This window comes from Schistocerca serialis, unplaced genomic scaffold (genome assembly GCF_023864345.2).
Source record: "Schistocerca serialis cubense isolate TAMUIC-IGC-003099 unplaced genomic scaffold, iqSchSeri2.2 HiC_scaffold_1257, whole genome shotgun sequence".
In the NCBI taxonomy this organism is placed as follows: domain Eukaryota; kingdom Metazoa; phylum Arthropoda; class Insecta; order Orthoptera; family Acrididae; genus Schistocerca; species Schistocerca serialis.
Genome location: NW_026047466.1, coordinates 592,663 through 608,588, shown reverse-complemented (window position 1 = coordinate 608,588; position 15,926 = coordinate 592,663). Strand labels below are relative to the sequence as shown.

General features: G+C 49.9%; 17 non-coding genes across 17 annotated transcripts; all 17 read right to left on the bottom strand.

Annotated features, from left to right (window-relative positions):
* Nucleotides 1-52: 52 nt before the first annotated feature.
* Nucleotides 53-124, bottom strand: Trnat-cgu (transfer RNA threonine (anticodon CGU)). The gene has a single exon. It is a non-coding gene; the product is annotated as a tRNA-Thr (tRNA).
* A 689-nt stretch (nucleotides 125-813) lies between these two features.
* Nucleotides 814-887, bottom strand: Trnan-guu (transfer RNA asparagine (anticodon GUU)). The gene has a single exon. It is a non-coding gene; the product is annotated as a tRNA-Asn (tRNA).
* A 333-nt stretch (nucleotides 888-1,220) lies between these two features.
* Trnat-cgu (transfer RNA threonine (anticodon CGU)) lies at nucleotides 1,221-1,292 on the bottom strand. The gene has a single exon. It is a non-coding gene; the product is annotated as a tRNA-Thr (tRNA).
* Nucleotides 1,293-1,981: 689 nt separating this feature from the next.
* Trnan-guu (transfer RNA asparagine (anticodon GUU)) lies at nucleotides 1,982-2,055 on the bottom strand. The gene has a single exon. It is a non-coding gene; the product is annotated as a tRNA-Asn (tRNA).
* Nucleotides 2,056-2,388: 333 nt separating this feature from the next.
* Trnat-cgu (transfer RNA threonine (anticodon CGU)) lies at nucleotides 2,389-2,460 on the bottom strand. The gene has a single exon. It is a non-coding gene; the product is annotated as a tRNA-Thr (tRNA).
* Nucleotides 2,461-3,149: 689 nt separating this feature from the next.
* Trnan-guu (transfer RNA asparagine (anticodon GUU)) lies at nucleotides 3,150-3,223 on the bottom strand. Its single transcript has one exon. It is a non-coding gene; the product is annotated as a tRNA-Asn (tRNA).
* A 333-nt stretch (nucleotides 3,224-3,556) lies between these two features.
* On the bottom strand, nucleotides 3,557-3,628 carry Trnat-cgu (transfer RNA threonine (anticodon CGU)). Its single transcript has one exon. It is a non-coding gene; the product is annotated as a tRNA-Thr (tRNA).
* Nucleotides 3,629-4,317: 689 nt separating this feature from the next.
* Nucleotides 4,318-4,391, bottom strand: Trnan-guu (transfer RNA asparagine (anticodon GUU)). The gene has a single exon. It is a non-coding gene; the product is annotated as a tRNA-Asn (tRNA).
* Nucleotides 4,392-4,724: 333 nt separating this feature from the next.
* Nucleotides 4,725-4,796, bottom strand: Trnat-cgu (transfer RNA threonine (anticodon CGU)). The gene has a single exon. It is a non-coding gene; the product is annotated as a tRNA-Thr (tRNA).
* Nucleotides 4,797-5,485: 689 nt separating this feature from the next.
* Nucleotides 5,486-5,559, bottom strand: Trnan-guu (transfer RNA asparagine (anticodon GUU)). Its single transcript has one exon. It is a non-coding gene; the product is annotated as a tRNA-Asn (tRNA).
* Nucleotides 5,560-5,892: 333 nt separating this feature from the next.
* On the bottom strand, nucleotides 5,893-5,964 carry Trnat-cgu (transfer RNA threonine (anticodon CGU)). The gene has a single exon. It is a non-coding gene; the product is annotated as a tRNA-Thr (tRNA).
* Nucleotides 5,965-6,653: 689 nt separating this feature from the next.
* Nucleotides 6,654-6,728, bottom strand: Trnan-guu (transfer RNA asparagine (anticodon GUU)). Its single transcript has one exon. It is a non-coding gene; the product is annotated as a tRNA-Asn (tRNA).
* Nucleotides 6,729-13,205: 6,477 nt separating this feature from the next.
* On the bottom strand, nucleotides 13,206-13,279 carry Trnan-guu (transfer RNA asparagine (anticodon GUU)). Its single transcript has one exon. It is a non-coding gene; the product is annotated as a tRNA-Asn (tRNA).
* Nucleotides 13,280-13,612: 333 nt separating this feature from the next.
* Nucleotides 13,613-13,684, bottom strand: Trnat-cgu (transfer RNA threonine (anticodon CGU)). Its single transcript has one exon. It is a non-coding gene; the product is annotated as a tRNA-Thr (tRNA).
* Nucleotides 13,685-14,373: 689 nt separating this feature from the next.
* Trnan-guu (transfer RNA asparagine (anticodon GUU)) lies at nucleotides 14,374-14,447 on the bottom strand. Its single transcript has one exon. It is a non-coding gene; the product is annotated as a tRNA-Asn (tRNA).
* A 333-nt stretch (nucleotides 14,448-14,780) lies between these two features.
* On the bottom strand, nucleotides 14,781-14,852 carry Trnat-cgu (transfer RNA threonine (anticodon CGU)). The gene has a single exon. It is a non-coding gene; the product is annotated as a tRNA-Thr (tRNA).
* Nucleotides 14,853-15,541: 689 nt separating this feature from the next.
* On the bottom strand, nucleotides 15,542-15,615 carry Trnan-guu (transfer RNA asparagine (anticodon GUU)). Its single transcript has one exon. It is a non-coding gene; the product is annotated as a tRNA-Asn (tRNA).
* Between the last annotated feature and the right edge of the window lie 311 nt (nucleotides 15,616-15,926).

The following is a 15,926-nucleotide window of genomic DNA, read 5'->3' as shown; positions in this document are numbered from 1 at the left end:
TAGATGCTGCTCGAGATAGCTCCGCTCCTTGCAGGAAGGTAAAAAAAACGAATGCCTTCTGTGAGGTTCGAACTCACGACCCCTGGTTTACGAGACCATTGCTCTACCACTGAGCTAAGAAGGCGGCAACTTCGTGTTTGTGAGCTGTCTCCGAATTCTCACTTCATCATACTGAATCTTGCAACCCTTGACCAGATATCGGATTTGGCACACGGCTGCTGCTGGGGGTGTCCACATTGCCGTTTTCCAAATCTCTTGACTGTTTCGCCCTTACGATCGACGACGAGCGTCGGGCCACCAAGGGTTTGCCGTCTGCACAATCTTGACCTAGTGCACAGCTTGTGGGATAGCGTGGCTCGACTGTGAATTGCGCCTTTCGGCTCCTCTCTCTGGCTACAGTGCGCTGTTGTCCACAGTGGCACTGGCGGTGCCCATGAGGCTTCATGTAAGGCGACTGCACGTCGCTCGGCCAACAGCGGCCTACTGCAGACCGACACTTACGAGACACCAAATACAAATCGACATCGAGAGACAGGCCCTGTCATATGGCACTCGCGACGAATACCCTGAAATTGAATGTAAATAATACGTCTTTTGTAGTGGGCGTCGCTCTACTGCAGTGTCACACATGACGAATAAATAGGAAAACAGTAGAACGTCTGTGTAGGGCCATGTTTTTACCTACAGTGTCACTTGGCTGAATGTGTATAAGGCTCTGTGGCATCACTCAAACACAGCCAAATTGTCACACTAGCTGTGTATCTCTAACAAAGTTGACGTATGTCCTCACGTAGGTGCCAGTTAAAACGATTTCGCCCCCGGGTGGGCTCGAACCACCAACCTTTCGGTTAACAGCCGAACGCGCTAACCGATTGCGCCACGGAGGCCTCGACTTTGGCTCACTTGTGCTCTGTATATCAAACTAATTCGTATACCTTCTGCAGGAATCTCGCAGAATGGTAGCATCTGCTTATGCCTCTTCACATGGATAACGTGCATGCACACTGTAGCGAGGCTCATAAACGAATGACATCGCCAAGCATGACATTATACTACAAAATGCAAACAAACCACTGTTCTGCCTATGCATTCAGAAAAACTCTGAGGCCAATGGAATACTTGTCATGGGTTGTAGAACATCCCTCTCATTCAGTGTACTGCCTTGTGTTAGATGCTGCTCGAGATAGCTCCGCTCCTTGCAGGAAGGTAAAAAAAATGAATGCCTTCTGTGAGGTTCGAACTCACGACCCCTGGTTTACGAGACCAGTGCTCTACCACTGAGCTAAGAAGGCGGCAACTTTGTGTTTGTGAGCTGTCTCCGAATTCTCACTTCATCGTACTGAATCTTGCAACCCTTGACCAGATATCGGATTTGGCACACGGCTGCTGCTGGGGGTGTCCACATTGCCGTTTTCCAAATCTCTTGACTGTTTCGCCCTTACGATCGACGACGAGCGTCGGGCCACCAAGGGTTTGCCGTCTGCACAATCTTGACCTAGTGCACAGCTTGTGGGATAGCGTGGCTCGACTGTGAATTGCGCCTTTCGGCTCCTCTCTCTGGCTACAGTGCGCTGTTGTCCACAGTGGCACTGGCGGTGCCCATGAGGCTTCATGTAAGGCGACTGCACGTCGCTCGGCCAACAGCGGCCTACTGCAGACCGACACTTACGAGACACCAAATACAAATCGACATCGAGAGACAGGCCCTGTCATATGGCACTCGCGACGAATACCCTGAAATTGAATGTAAATAATACGTCTTTTGTAGTGGGCGTCGCTCTACTGCAGTGTCACACATGACGAATAAATAGGAAAACAGTAGAACGTCTGTGTAGGGCCATGTTTTTACCTACAGTGTCACTTGGCTGAATGTGTATAAGGCTCTGTGGCATCACTCAAACACAGCCAAATTGTCACACTAGCTGTGTATCTCTAACAAAGTTGACGTATGTCCTCACGTAGGTGCCAGTTAAAACGATTTCGCCCCCGGGTGGGCTCGAACCACCAACCTTTCGGTTAACAGCCGAACGCGCTAACCGATTGCGCCACGGAGGCCTCGACTTTGGCTCACTTGTGCTCTGTATATCAAACTAATTCGTATACCTTCTGCAGGAATCTCGCAGAATGGTAGCATCTGCTTATGCCTCTTCACATGGATAACGTGCATGCACACTGTAGCGAGGCTCATAAACGAATGACATCGCCAAGCATGACATTATACTACAAAATGCAAACAAACCACTGTTCTGCCTATGCATTCAGAAAAACTCTGAGGCCAATGGAATACTTGTCATGGGTTGTAGAACATCCCTCTCATTCAGTGTACTGCCTTGTGTTAGATGCTGCTCGAGATAGCTCCGCTCCTTGCAGGAAGGTAAAAAAAATGAATGCCTTCTGTGAGGTTCGAACTCACGACCCCTGGTTTACGAGACCAGTGCTCTACCACTGAGCTAAGAAGGCGGCAACTTTGTGTTTGTGAGCTGTCTCCGAATTCTCACTTCATCGTACTGAATCTTGCAACCCTTGACCAGATATCGGATTTGGCACACGGCTGCTGCTGGGGGTGTCCACATTGCCGTTTTCCAAATCTCTTGACTGTTTCGCCCTTACGATCGACGACGAGCGTCGGGCCACCAAGGGTTTGCCGTCTGCACAATCTTGACCTAGTGCACAGCTTGTGGGATAGCGTGGCTCGACTGTGAATTGCGCCTTTCGGCTCCTCTCTCTGGCTACAGTGCGCTGTTGTCCACAGTGGCACTGGCGGTGCCCATGAGGCTTCATGTAAGGCGACTGCACGTCGCTCGGCCAACAGCGGCCTACTGCAGACCGACACTTACGAGACACCAAATACAAATCGACATCGAGAGACAGGCCCTGTCATATGGCACTCGCGACGAATACCCTGAAATTGAATGTAAATAATACGTCTTTTGTAGTGGGCGTCGCTCTACTGCAGTGTCACACATGACGAATAAATAGGAAAACAGTAGAACGTCTGTGTAGGGCCATGTTTTTACCTACAGTGTCACTTGGCTGAATGTGTATAAGGCTCTGTGGCATCACTCAAACACAGCCAAATTGTCACACTAGCTGTGTATCTCTAACAAAGTTGACGTATGTCCTCACGTAGGTGCCAGTTAAAACGATTTCGCCCCCGGGTGGGCTCGAACCACCAACCTTTCGGTTAACAGCCGAACGCGCTAGCCGATTGCGCCACGGAGGCCTCGACTTTGGCTCACTTGTGCTCTGTATATCAAACTAATTCGTATACCTTCTGCAGGAATCTCGCAGAATGGTAGCATCTGCTTATGCCTCTTCACATGGATAACGTGCATGCACACTGTAGCGAGGCTCATAAACGAATGACATCGCCAAGCATGACATTATACTACAAAATGCAAACAAACCACTGTTCTGCCTATGCATTCAGAAAAACTCTGAGGCCAATGGAATACTTGTCATGGGTTGTAGAACATCCCTCTCATTCAGTGTACTGCCTTGTGTTAGATGCTGCTCGAGATAGCTCCGCTCCTTGCAGGAAGGTAAAAAAAATGAATGCCTTCTGTGAGGTTCGAACTCACGACCCCTGGTTTACGAGACCAGTGCTCTACCACTGAGCTAAGAAGACGGCAGCTTTGCGTTTGTGAGCTGTCTCCGAGTTCTCACTTCATCATACTGAATCTTGCAACCCTTGACCAGATATCGGATTTGGCACACGGCTGCTGCTGGGGGTGTCCACATTGCCGTTTTCCAAATCTCTTGACTGTTTCGCCCTTACGATCGACGACGAGCGTCGGGCCACCAAGGGTTTGCCGTCTGCACAATCTTGACCTAGTGCACAGCTTGTGGGATAGCGTGGCTCGACTGTGAATTGCGCCTTTCGGCTCCTCTCTCTGGCTACAGTGCGCTGTTGTCCACAGTGGCACTGGCGGTGCCCATGAGGCTTCATGTAAGGCGACTGCACGTCGCTCGGCCAACAGCGGCCTACTGCAGACCGACACTTAAGAGACAACAAATACAAATCGACATCGAGAGACAGGCCCTGTCATATGGCACTCGCGACGAATACCCTGAAATTGAATGTAAATAATACGTCTTTTGTAGTGGGCGTCGCTCTACTGCAGTGTCACACATGACGAATAAATAGGAAAACAGTAGAACGTCTGTGTAGGGCCATGTTTTTACCTACAGTGTCACTTGGCTGAATGTGTATAAGGCTCTGTGGCATCACTCAAACACAGCCAAATTGTCACACTAGCTGTGTATCTCTAACAAAGTTGACGTATGTCCTCACGTAGGTGCCAGTTAAAACGATTTCGCCCCCGGGTGGGCTCGAACCACCAACCTTTCGGTCAACAGCCGAACGCGCTAGCCGATTGCGCCACGGAGGCCTCGACTTCGGCTCACTTGTGCTCTGTATATCAAACTAATTCGTATACCTTCTGCAGGAATTTCGCAGAATGGTAGCATCTGCTTATGCCTCTTCACATGGATAACGTGCATGCACACTGTAGCGAGGCTCATAAACGAATGACATCGCCAAGCATGACATTATACTACAAAATGCAAACAAACCACTGTTCTGCCTATGCATTCAGAAAAACTCTGAGGCCAATGGAATACTTGTCATGGGTTGTAGAACATCCCTCTCATTCAGTGTACTGCCTTGTGTTAGATGCTGCTCGAGATAGCTCCGCTCCTTGCAGGAAGGTTTAAGAAATGAATGCCTTCTGTGAGGTTCGAACTCACGACCCCTGGTTTACGAGACCAGTGCTCTACCACTGAGCTAAGAAGGCGGCAACTTTGTGTTTGTGAGCTGTCTCCGAATTCTCACTTCATCATACTGAATCTTGCAACCCTTGACCAGATATCGGATTTGGCACACGGCTGCTGCTGGGGGTGTCCACATTGCCGTTTTCCAAATCTCTTGACTGTTTCGCCCTTACGATCGACGACGAGCGTCGGGCCACCAAGGGTTTGCCGTCTGCACAATCTTGACCTAGTGCACAGCTTGTGGGATAGCGTGGCTCGACTGTGAATTGCGCCTTTCGGCTCCTCTCTCTGGCTACAGTGCGCTGTTGTCCACAGTGGCACTGGCGGTGCCCATGAGGCTTCATGTAAGGCGACTGCACGTCGCTCGGCCAACAGCGGCCTACTGCAGACCGACACTTAAGAGACAACAAATACAAATCGACATCGAGAGACAGGCCCTGTCATATGGCACTCGCGACGAATACCCTGAAATTGAATGTAAATAATACGTCTTTTGTAGTGGGCGTCGCTCTACTGCAGTGTCACACATGACGAATAAATAGGAAAACAGTAGAACGTCTGTGTAGGGCCATGTTTTTACCTACAGTGTCACTTGGCTGAATGTGTATAAGGCTCTGTGGCATCACTCAAACACAGCCAAATTGTCACACTAGCTGTGTATCTCTAACAAAGTTGACGTATGTCCTCACGTAGGTGCCAGTTAAAACGATTTCGCCCCCGGGTGGGCTCGAACCACCAACCTTTCGGTTAACAGCCGAACGCGCTAGCCGATTGCGCCACGGAGGCCTCGACTTCGGCTCACTTGTGCTCTGTATATCAAACTAATTCGTATACCTTCTGCAGGAATTTCGCAGAATGGTAGCATCTGCTTATGCCTCTTCACATGGATAACGTGCATGCACACTGTAGCGAGGCTCATAAACGAATGACATCGCCAAGCATGACATTATACTACAAAATGCAAACAAACCACTGTTCTGCCTATGCATTCAGAAAAACTCTGAGGCCAATGGAATACTTGTCATGGGTTGTAGAACATCCCTCTCATTCAGTGTACTGCCTTGTGTTAGATGCTGCTCGAGATAGCTCCGCTCCTTGCAGGAAGGTTTAAGAAATGAATGCCTTCTGTGAGGTTCGAACTCACGACCCCTGGTTTACGAGACCAGTGCTCTACCACTGAGCTAAGAAGGCGGCAACTTTGTGTTTGTGAGCTGTCTCCGAATTCTCACTTCATCATACTGAATCTTGCAACCCTTGACCAGATATCGGATTTGGCACACGGCTGCTGCTGGGGGTGTCCACATTGCCGTTTTCCAAATCTCTTGACTGTTTCGCCCTTACGATCGACGACGAGCGTCGGGCCACCAAGGGTTTGCCGTCTGCACAATCTTGACCTAGTGCACAGCTTGTGGGATAGCGTGGCTCGACTGTGAATTGCGCCTTTCGGCTCCTCTCTCTGGCTACAGTGCGCTGTTGTCCACAGTGGCACTGGCGGTGCCCATGAGGCTTCATGTAAGGCGACTGCACGTCGCTCGGCCAACAGCGGCCTACTGCAGACCGACACTTAAGAGACAACAAATACAAATCGACATCGAGAGACAGGCCCTGTCATATGGCACTCGCGACGAATACCCTGAAATTGAATGTAAATAATACGTCTTTTGTAGTGGGCGTCGCTCTACTGCAGTGTCACACATGACGAATAAATAGGAAAACAGTAGAACGTCTGTGTAGGGCCATGTTTTTACCTACAGTGTCACTTGGCTGAATGTGTATAAGGCTCTGTGGCATCACTCAAACACAGCCAAATTGTCACACTAGCTGTGTATCTCTAACAAAGTTGACGTATGTCCTCACGTAGGTGCCAGTTAAAACGATTTCGCCCCCCGGGTGGGCTCGAACCACCAACCTTTCGGTTAACAGCCGAACGCGCTAGCCGATTGCGCCACGGAGGCCTCGACTTCGGCTCACTTGTGCTCTGTATATCAAACTAATTCGTATACCTTCTGCAGGAATTTCGCAGAATGGTAGCATCTGCTTATGCCTCTTCACATGGATAACGTGCATGCACACTGTAGCGAGGCTCATAAACGAATGACATCGCCAAGCATGACATTATACTACAAAATGCAAACAAACCACTGTTCTGCCTATGCATTCAGAAAAACTCTGAGGCCAATGGAATACTTGTCATGGGTTGTAGAACATCCCTCTCATTCAGTGTACTGCCATGTGTTAGATGCTGCTCGAGATAGCTCCGCTCCTTGCAGGAAGGTTTAAGAAATGAATGCCTTCTGTGAGGTTCGAACTCACGACCCCTGGTTTACGAGACCAGTGCTCTACCACTTTTTTTTTTTTTTTTTTTTTTTTTTTTTTTTTTTTTTTGAAGTCCGACGCTTTATCCATTTTTTTTTTTTTTTTTTTTTTTTTTTTTTTGGGCCTCCCTTCTCCCCACATAGCCCATCCAATCGCTCACCTTTTCTGCCTTCGTCGGCTAGCTTCTACGCTTTAAATTTTTTTTTTTTTTTTTTTTTTTTTTTTTTTTTTTGTGTAAATGGTATAACATAAAGTAAATGAAAACAAAAGGGATGAGTGGCTTCGACTCATGAATGCCATCTCCGAGAAGAAATCCTCTGTATGTGCCGCCTCCATCGGCATTGTGGTTGTTCGTGATTTTTCTCAAATTACCTTTGGCAACCGTACCTTAGTGGCCCTCTTACGTCGGAAAACTGTAAGGTCGGCTTCTCGGGTTGCAATGTGTTCACTCCGTTGCGAGTTCGTCCTGTTTCATCGTGTGGTCTCTTCTCTTTACTGTCCTGTCTTGTCTACTCTTGGCTTTACACCCGCCAGTTCTGTGGGGGATCCATGATCGCTTTGATTAGAAAATTTGCGTATTCCTGTTTATAATGTGGAAGTTTGCGAAGTCCATCGTGCTGTGTTTGTAAATATGTCGAAAAGTCTCCAATGCTACGTTCTGAGTTTGTAATAATATAGTAGATTGCTTGTCCTTTCAGCCAGTTTACGGCATTTCGTTTCGTGGTAGGGTAGAGGTCATCGTCCGGTAGAAGTAGACTCTTAAGGGTGATGGCTTGAGGGGACGTGCGTTGTAGAAATGCCAAGAGGTTTCTAACCGCTTTCCAGATTTCATGCGCCGTACCGCATACGAATGTGTGTTCATCAGTATCTTGCACGTTACAGGGTGCACAAAGGGAAGTATCAGCCAAATGTATCGAATGTAAGCGGGAAGTCGTGGGAAGTTTTCTATTGACCACGTAATACCACAATGCTCTCACTCCCGTTGGCAAATGTGGATGATGAACACTTCTCCATACACGTGGCCAGACTGCCTCGGGGTACTTAACTTCAATACTGTTTCGAGCGTGCGTCGTGAGCAAATATTTGTACACTGCTCGCACTGTGACTATTTGTTCCTCAGGCATTCCCAGGCGGATGTAGCTATAGTCAAGCGAAAATTGCTTGATATGATGAAGGTCGTCTGGTATGTGATGAACATCCACAGGCGCGTCAAGATTAGCCGGCTTTATTTCGTTCAATAGAAAAGTGGTGATACTATTGGGCGAATTCTTCCATCTGCTAAATGTAGAACTGACGTACAGGGCCCGTGTCTTCGTATAGACGTCGGTGAGGTTGAGACCACCTGACGCCGACGGTAGAGTCAATGTAGAATACTTGACTTTGAAAATGTGGCCGCGGCTGACAAAGTGGCCGAAGGCAGCTAACAATCTGCTTGCCATCAGGAGGGGTAGCGGAAGTACGCGTGCCACATAGTTAACTTTAGAGACGAGATAAATGTTCACCAAGGCCACGCGTTGTATTTCGTCCAGCGACCTGAGGGTATGTTGACGTATGCTCGCGCGCACTGTATTTAGCAAATCTTTGTAATTGATTGCAATCGTGCGTCGGATGTCACGAGTAAATTTCACTCCCAAGCACTTCATGACCGTGACCACCTTGATCTGTCCAGGAATAGGGGCCTTCAATCCGCGACCGATGTTCAGGACACCGGACTTCATTACATTCAACTGAGCCCCCGCCGCCTTCCTATACTGCTCTACTATGTCCATCGCCGTCCGTATCTCAGACGTGGTTCGCACAAGAAAGGCCACATCATCCGCGTAGGCGCGGCATACAAACTTGTGACCATACATCAGGACACCCTGGAGGTGTGAGGTCAGCGCTGTTAATAGCGGCTCGATGGCGATAGCAAACAGCGCCATCGACATAGGGCAGCCCTGTCTGACCGAACTTTCAATAGTTATCGGCCCCACTGATCGCCCGTTGAGCAAAATCGTGGACTGGGAGTGGCGCAGTAGTCGTGCGATGATGGTGAGGAAACGGTGGGGGAAGTTCATTGTCTGCATGGTTTGCAATAAATACTCATTGTTCACACGGTCGAATGCTTTGTCAAAATCGAGAGCAACCAAGGCGCACGGAATGCGACAGGCGGCAGCTACCGCTATGACGTCGCGATAGTCACACAAGGTGTCGTGAATGTTGCGGCCTATACCGACACTCGTTTGTGGCGGGGCTGTAACCGTGTTCATCACCGGTTTGAGTCTCCTAGCTATAATCCTTGCAAAGATCTTATAATCACAGTTTAGAAGTGTGAGCGGGCGGTAGTGTTTTGCGGATTGCGCCAATGGCGACTTAGGAACCGGTATGATCAAGCCCTCACTGAATTGTCGCGGGATTTCTTTGTCGGGGTCCATTAATTCCTGGCATATGCACGTCAGTTTCGGTAACAACAGTCGTTTAAATGTGCGATAGAACTCCACCGGTAGGCCGTCTGGACCAGGTGACTTGTTCTCAGGGCCCGTCAGCAGTGCATCTTCTACTTCCTCTTCTGTAGGTTCAGCCAACAATTGAAGTGCTTCCGTCTGATTCACCTTGCGGGTTATACCCGACAGTAAAGCCTCCATCGCCTCGTGATCCACAGGGCCAGCGGCGTACAGCGTCGCATAATAGTGCTTCATCTCAGCTGATATCTCACGCTGCTGCAACAACAAACATCCGTCCTCCGTCCGTAGTTCAGTGACCAGTTTCCTGCGGCGACCTGTCCGCTCCTTAAGTACGTGATAGATGGAAGGTTGCTCGCCGGCGACACCGTCACGAAGTCGCGCCCTGACTTTGCACCCGACGAGCTTTTGACGCGTCAAAGTCGTAATCGTGGCTTTTATCCGTTGTATTTCCTGGTGATTGTCTATAATCGACGCGTCCGGGCGGTATAAGTCTCGAAGGACCTGGAAATAGAACTCGACCGTCCTGGTGTACCAGTCCTTCCTGTCACGGGAGTATCTCATAAAGGCCTTCCTGATCGTCGGTTTTGCACAGTTGAGCCACCATTCCAACGCCGAGGCATATTGAGAAAACCTTCTCTCACAAGCCGCCCAAGACGCAGCGAAGAGTTCATGGCATGCCTGTTCGTCCAAATGCGATACATTCAACTTCCAGTATCCTCTTCCACGGTACGTCCCTTGGCGTTGGAGGTTGAGTGTACAAATGTACGCCGCGTGGTCAGAGAAGACGGTCGGCCATATCTCCGTCTGCAAAAGTCTTCGACTTAAATCCAGCGTGACGTAAATACGATCGAGTCGGCTGGCGGAGTGAGTCGTGATATGCGTGAATCCTGGCCTATCGCCATTGACGTGTTCCCAGGTATCAATAAAATGAAAGTCCCGTATTATAGCCGCTAGATCCGGACAAGTGTTAAAATGTGGCGTCTGGTCTTTCGGAGATAGGACGCAGTTGTAGTCGCCACCGAATATAATGTGGTCGTAATGGCCTACAAGCAATGGTGCAATAGCAACGTTAAAAAATGCCGCCCGTTGCTGTCTATTACCAGTGCCTGAAGGGGCATAGACGTTGACAATACGAGTATCGTAAATGGTGAGCGCCATGCCTCTCGCCGTTGGGAGATACTCTACGTCAGTCGCTAGTATCCCTTCCTTTGTGAGGATGGCTGTTCCAAGTTCTTGCACAGTCCCGGGATGAGTGAAGGCTATATATCCACTAATCGTGGCGAGGTCTATGTTCTTCACCTCTTGTAGTAAGACCACGTCGAGTTCGGCCGCATATAACATATCACGGAAGGTCTGTAGCTTTAGATTGCTGCTGATACTGTTGATGTTGACAGTCCCTATCCTGTAAGCTTGTGCTGAAGTCATTCGCGGAAGGAAGGAAGGAAGGCCTCTTCTGTGACTACACACACTATAGATTACTGGTCGCTGGGGCGGGGGGGAAGCCCATCCGTATCATCCCCGACCCCGCGCATGACCGCCGTCCCCACACCAACCATAGGATCGTCATTCAAGTCCCCTCCTGGCGGAACGTTTTCCACATCATCGGCCCAGTTGCCGGTCGCCCGGAGGCCAACCTCCGGGGTGTCGCCGTCAAGTGTCTGCATGGGTAAGTCATGCGGGGTCACCTCCCGTGTCGCGTGCACTACCATCCGTTCGGTGGGAGGGGTAGGTGGCTCGGCCGTCGCAAGAATGTCCGCCGGAATGAGGACCTGGTGGATGCCATCGTCTTGTGCTACCGGTGTTCCTCCAAGTGTGCGGGCAACCCGCTGAGCCTTTTCTCGCACCTCCTTCGCCGTCTGGTCCGCGTTCGGGGGCGCAATCCGTTGTTTTTTGCGTCTGCAGGGTGAGTGCCGTGGTCGGCTCATCTCACTATCGGAAGATACGGTCTGGTCCGGTTCCTGCGGGCCCTCCGGATCCTGGAGCACGACGTTTTCAGCCGCAGCAACTGCGGCATGGCCCTCGTCATCGGGAGTTACCTGTTGCTCTGACTGGGCAGCGGATAAGTTTGTCGCCGTTATCTGGTTCGTGACTATGGGCGCATCTTTGGTCTCAGGTGGTGACGGGCGAGGAGCCGCCTCCTCTACTAGTAAGTGGTCCGGTTCCGGTCCTCTGACTGCCGCAAAGTAACTTACCGGCAACGACTGCATAGTCGCAGGTCTTTCGGATTCTCCCACTGGTAACTGCGCTATCCTCCGCTGCATGCAGTCCGAGCGAACATGGCCTTCCTTACCACAACCTGAGCACGTTCGGGGTTGCCCGTCATACATGACAATGGCTCTACATCCACTGACGTATATATAGGAAGGGACGTGACGCCGAAGATCAATTTTGATCTGCCGCACCCCATTGAGAACAGGGAAGGTATTGAAAGTTGTCCACTTCTCCGCTGTATTGCTTAAGACCGTGCCATATGTAGTAAGAACCTGATTGATCTGCCCTGCAGGCACCTCAAACGGAAGTTCAAAGATCCTAATGGTCCTGACGCCAAGTCCCGCCATTTCAACCGTCACATCCCCCACGTTACCGTCACAATGGGTGAACTTAAATCGACCTCCCGAAGAGGCTATTACTCGTGCACAGCATTCTGTGTTCGACATCTTCACATAGACTGTTCGGCTAACTATCGACAAATGGATCCCGATAACGTCGCCAAATTGTAACTTCACTACATCGCGCAAAAAGGCCTCTATTTCGTATGGCTTAGGTCGTGCATAATGGTCGTCGAAACTAAATTTCAGTGTGTTTGTACGGAAATGAGACTCCATCGTTACCACGTGTACATGACTAAATTCCTCGAGAAACGGCTAGTCCCACCGTGTTGACTCACCACTCGCCGCGGAGCTGGCCGGAACAGCGAGGACGTAAACAGCGCACGTCCGCTCACCTCGCCAGCCGCGAGCAGACTGCACTGAGCTAAGAAGGCGGCAACTTTGTGTTTGTGAGCTGTCTCCGAATTCTCACTTCATCATACTGAATCTTGCAACCCTTGACCAGATATCGGATTTGGCACACGGCTGCTGCTGGGGGTGTCCACATTGCCGTTTTCCAAATCTCTTGACTGTTTCGCCCTTACGATCGACGACGAGCGTCGGGCCACCAAGGGTTTGCCGTCTGCACAATCTTGACCTAGTGCACAGCTTGTGGGATAGCGTGGCTCGACTGTGAATTGCGCCTTTCGGCTCCTCTCTCTGGCTACAGTGCGCTGTTGTCCACAGTGGCACTGGCGGTGCCCATGAGGCTTCATGTAAGGCGACTGCACGTCGCTCGGCCAACAGCGGCCTACTGCAGACCGACACTTACGAGACACCAAATACAAACCGACATCGAGAGACAGGCCCTGTCATATGGCACTCGCGACGAATACCCTGAAATTGAATGTAAATAATACGTCTTTTGTAGTGGGCGTCGCTCTACTGCAGTGTCACACATGACGAATAAATAGGAAAACAGTAGGACGTCTGTGTAGGGCCATGTTTTTACCTACAGTGTCACTTGGCTGAATGTGTATAAGGCTCTGTGGCATCACTCAAACACAGCCAAATTGTCACACTAGCTGTGTATCTCTAACAAAGTTGACGTATGTCCTCACGTAGGTGCCAGTTAAAACGATTTCGCCCCCGGGTGGGCTCGAACCACCAACCTTTCGGTTAACAGCCGAACGCGCTAGCCGATTGCGCCACGGAGGCCTCGACTTTGGCTCACTTGTGCTCTGTATATAAAACTAATTCGTATACCTTCTGCAGGAATCTCGCAGAATGGTAGCATCTGCTTACGCCTCTTCACATGGATAACGTGCATGCACACTGTAGCGAGGCTCATAAACGAATGACATCGCCAAGCATGACATTATACTACAAAATGCAAACAAACCACTGTTCTGCCAATGTATTCAGAAAAACTCTGAGGCCAATGGAATACTTGTCATGGGTTGTAGAACATCCCTCTCATTCAGTGTACTGCCTTGTGTTAGATGCTGCTCGAGATAGCTCCGCTCCTTGCAGGAAGGTTTAAGAAATGAATGCCTTCTGTGAGGTTCGAACTCACGACCCCTGGTTTACGAGACCAGTGCTCTACCACTGAGTTAAGAAGGCGGCAACTTTGTGTTTGTGAGCTGTCTCCGAATTCTCACTTCATCATACTGAATCTTGCAACCCTTGACCAGATATCGGATTTGGCACACGGCTGCTGCTGGGGGTGTCCACATTGCCGTTTTCCAAATCTCTTGACTGTTTCGCCCTTACGATCGACGACGAGCGTCGGGCCACCAAGGGTTTGCCGTCTGCACAATCTTGACCTAGTGCACAGCTTGTGGGATAGCGTGGCTCGACTGTGAATTGCGCCTTTCGGCTCCTCTCTCTGGCTACAGTGCGCTGTTGTCCACAGTGGCACTGGCGGTGCCCATGAGGCTTCATGTAAGGCGACTGCACGTCGCTCGGCCAACAGCGGCCTACTGCAGACCGACACTTAAGAGACAACAAATACAAATCGACATCGAGAGACAGGCCCTGTCATATGGCACTCGCGACGAATACCCTGAAATTGAATGTAAATAATACGTCTTTTGTAGTGGGCGTCGCTCTACTGCAGTGTCACACATGACGAATAAATAGGAAAACAGTAGAACGTCTGTGTAGGGCCATGTTTTTACCTACAGTGTCACTTGGCTGAATGTGTATAAGGCTCGGTGGCATCACTCAAACACAGCCAAATTGTCACACTAGCTGTGTATCTCTAACAAAGTTGACGTATGTCCTCACGTAGGTGCCAGTTAAAACGATTTCGCCCCCGGGTGGGCTCGAACCACCAACCTTTCGGTTAACAGCCGAACGCGCTAGCCGATTGCGCCACGGAGGCCTCGACTTCGGCTCACTTGTGCTCTGTATATCAAACTAATTCGTATACCTTCTGCAGGAATTTCGCAGAATGGTAGCATCTGCTTATGCCTCTTCACATGGATAACGTGCATGCACACTGTAGCGAGGCTCATAAACGAATGACATCGCCAAGCATGACATTATACTACAAAATGCAAACAAACCACTGTTCTGCCTATGCATTCAGAAAAACTCTGAGGCCAATGGAATACTTGTCATGGGTTGTAGAACATCCCTCTCATTCAGTGTACTGCCTTGTGTTAGATGCTGCTCGAGATAGCTCCGCTCCTTGCAGGAAGGTTTAAGAAATGAATGCCTTCTGTGAGGTTCGAACTCACGACCCCTGGTTTACGAGACCAGTGCTCTACCACTGAGCTAAGAAGGCGGCAACTTTGTGTTTGTGAGCTGTCTCCGAATTCTCACTTCATCATACTGAATCTTGCAACCCTTGACCAGATATCGGATTTGGCACACGGCTGCTGCTGGGGGTGTCCACATTGCCGTTTTCCAAATCTCTTGACTGTTTCGCCCTTACGATCGACGACGAGCGTCGGGCCACCAAGGGTTTGCCGTCTGCACAATCTTGACCTAGTGCACAGCTTGTGGGATAGCGTGGCTCGACTGTGAATTGCGCCTTTCGGCTCCTCTCTCTGGCTACAGTGCGCTGTTGTCCACAGTGGCACTGGCGGTGCCCATGAGGCTTCATGTAAGGCGACTGCACGTCGCTCGGCCAACAGCGGCCTACTGCAGACCGACACTTAAGAGACAACAAATACAAATCGACATCGAGAGACAGGCCCTGTCATATGGCACTCGCGACGAATACCCTGAAATTGAATGTAAATAATACGTCTTTTGTAGTGGGCGTCGCTCTACTGCAGTGTCACACATGACGAATAAATAGGAAAACAGTAGAACGTCTGTGTAGGGCCATGTTTTTACCTACAGTGTCACTTGGCTGAATGTGTATAAGGCTCTGTGGCATCACTCAAACACAGCCAAATTGTCACACTAGCTGTGTATCTCTAACAAAGTTGACGTATGTCCTCACGTAGGTGCCAGTTAAAACGATTTCGCCCCCGGGTGGGCTCGAACCACCAACCTTTCGGTTAACAGCCGAACGCGCTAGCCGATTGCGCCACGGAGGCCTCGACTTCGGCTCACTTGTGCTCTGTATATCAAACTAATTCGTATACCTTCTGCAGGAATTTCGCAGAATGGTAGCATCTGCTTATGCCTCTTCACATGGATAACGTGCATGCACACTGTAGCGAGGCTCATAAACGAATGACATCGCCAAGCATGACATTATACTACAAAATGCAAACAAACCACTGTTCTGCCTATGCATTCAGAAAAACTCTGAGGCCAATGGAATACTTGTCATGGGTTGTAGAACATCCCTCTCATTCAGTGTACTGCCATGTGTTAGATGCTGCTCGAGATAGCTCCGCTCCTT